The 2,564-nt window shown below is 42.4% G+C and overlaps 1 long non-coding RNA gene across 1 annotated transcript; it reads left to right on the top strand.

The window, feature by feature from the left end:
• Positions 1 to 276: 276 nt before the first annotated feature.
• On the top strand, positions 277 to 1,882 carry LOC141107246 (uncharacterized). Its single transcript, XR_012235837.1, has 3 exons — positions 277 to 325; positions 448 to 537; positions 1,745 to 1,882. It is a non-coding gene; the product is annotated as an uncharacterized lncRNA (long non-coding RNA).
• Positions 1,883 to 2,564: the final 682 nt, after the last annotated feature.

The following is a 2,564-nucleotide window of genomic DNA, read 5'->3' on the forward strand; positions in this document are numbered from 1 at the left end:
CGTTGCCGCTCTGAACTGAGGCGCCTGATCAGTGGCGGTGCACCTAGCACTCGCCGGCGCTGCTGGAACCAGGACAGGTAAGTGCCTCTTATTTGTTTTTTTTTAATGATTTTTTCTAAATGGTGAATGCATGTCCCTGCCTTGTAGATAAATGTTAGTGACCTGCCCTGTATTGCCATGCTAATGGATAATTAATTTTATCTATTTACACTACAGTATATTTATTTACGTTTATTAACGTTCATCATTTCTCCTTTATAAATAGGTGTCATCCAGTCAGAGGGGGAGACTGAGGAGGAGGCTGAGGCAGCAACGCCCACATTAAGTTAGTATAATCTTGCTGGTATCTGCTGAGTGATCATACATGTTTTTTAATGTTCTTGTACTAATGTGTGAGATTGTTGTACACTGCAGATTGTAATGTTCTTTTCTATCATTAATCAACAGCTACTGAGGCTGAGCAGGAGGTGGAGGAGACCTGCCCTGTAGAGGCTGCTGGGAATGCGGCAGAACAGCCAGACGCGGCAGATCCAGGGAGTGAGCATAACTTTTTTTGTATTTTCCAGGCAAATATAGTATTTTAAATATGAAATGCTAATGGCATACCTTGTCTAGAATAGCTTGTGATTTATTCTGCAAGGCTTCGGTTTAGCTGGAATTATTAATTATATTAGTTCCCCTCTGCAGCTGATTCCAGTCTTCCTGTTAGCGTGACCTGTGCTTGTTAATATTTCCTCAATGTCCCTGATCATGCCACCTTCTTGCTGCAGTTCAGATTCCCAGTCTGAGCCAATCACTGTTAATCATTATGAATAATACAGCAGGCTGGAGGGGTGTGACAGAAAAGAATCTCCAGCTATTGGCTGGCAGTCCCTGGACATATTCATCTCTGGCATGCCCCTAATGCATGCATTAACACTTTTCTCATGATGTTATACCTGTTATACCTCCTAGCCTAGACCAGGAGTGAGTAAACTACCTAGCCTAGAACAGAAGTGGGGCTTGTTCAACAATCAGTGGCCTTACAAAATTATCAACTTTAAAAAGTAGCCTGCTATATTTTATTAAACAACTTTTTATTAGGTCATCCCAAATGCAATGGTTTGAATGGCTTCTCTTTGGTGAGTGTAGTGTTAAAAGCTGGTATAGCTGATATGTTTTTCTGCAAGTGCAACTGATCTTCCATATTTGCCAAAGTCAGTCAGTCTGGATGAGGTAGATTAGTTAGCAGTAGCACTTAGGCGTCCATTACACCTTAAGATTTTCTCCAGCCGCCCATGCGACCAAGCGGATAAAATCTTTGGGGGATTCCCCTTTACACTGCTTGATGTGTAGAGGGAAATCCCTTTGTACTCTGGCCGGGGAGGACACTCAGCTCCGCCCCGGTCAGAGTACAGTAAAGTAGTACTACACCTTCCTGCACAGCTCTGCAAACTTGGTATGACGCAGCGAATTGACACAGACACCACTATCTCCTACACACAAATTGATTGGGTGCATCTCACTAAATATAAAAAATGGAAAACTGGTATAAAAGTGAAAGCATCTCAAGATGTTACAGGATTGTCTACAAGGGCTGGGAGATCTTTGCCTTTATATAATGTTAGGGTGAAGAAGCCATGTGTATTGTATTATCTATCTATCTATCTATCTATCTATCTATCTATCTATCTATCTATCTATCTATCTATCTATCTATCTATCTATCTATCTATCTATCTAATGTATTTTCTTTTCTTCACAGGTGAAGTCTTCATCCTGCAACTGCACCCTGTGGACGAAGGCCTGGACCTGCCCGCGTCTGGTTGGACTGACTGTCCTTCCGAGTCCCCAGTGGTTTCTACAGTCCTCCACCCTTCATCATCCCCCCACCTGGATAATGAAACACCCATTGTTGTTGCTGCCTCCTCCCCAGTGCATCCTTCACCCGCTCCAGAACAAGCACACATCCCCCACCCTCCAGAGCCACATGTGACAGATTATCTGCGGCACATTGTAGAGGTCCAATAGAGACAATTTACAGTAACCCGAAGGCTGTGTTGATCTTTGGCCCTCCACAATCGCCGGCAGCTCCGTCACTATGTGGCTCTGGAGAGGTACCAGTGTAGCCTCAGAAGACACCTGGAGGCCTCGCGGTACCTTGGTGACCAGTTGGCTGGGATTAATATGTCCCTACAGCTACTGGTCACCAGGTTGGGGGAGAATCTACTTTATTTTTTTTTTTATTTTAATTTTTTGTTTGTTTGGTTTATGTTAAAAATAAAAAAAATTTGTTCAGAAATAATTGTTTTCTTGAGTTTTGCTTTCCTTGTTAGATTTGTGTGATGTTTATCTAAATGAACTAGTCCATATATTGTTACTAACTTACTAGAGGCCTTATAATTGTAGTTTTTCTACATTTAACCATCAGGCTGAACTTAGAAAATTGATGAGATTTCTCTCTACACTATTTCAATGTGCAAAGGGTAATCCCATGTATTGTGTCCAGTCACGCCGTTCAGCTTTCCCTCTACCAGAATACACAGCAGATAGTTACAGCAGGGGTTACTATACAGTCCTCAACA

The sequence above is a fragment of the Aquarana catesbeiana genome, linkage group LG09 (genome assembly GCF_042186555.1).
Source record: "Aquarana catesbeiana isolate 2022-GZ linkage group LG09, ASM4218655v1, whole genome shotgun sequence".
NCBI classification, from domain to species: domain Eukaryota; kingdom Metazoa; phylum Chordata; class Amphibia; order Anura; family Ranidae; genus Aquarana; species Aquarana catesbeiana.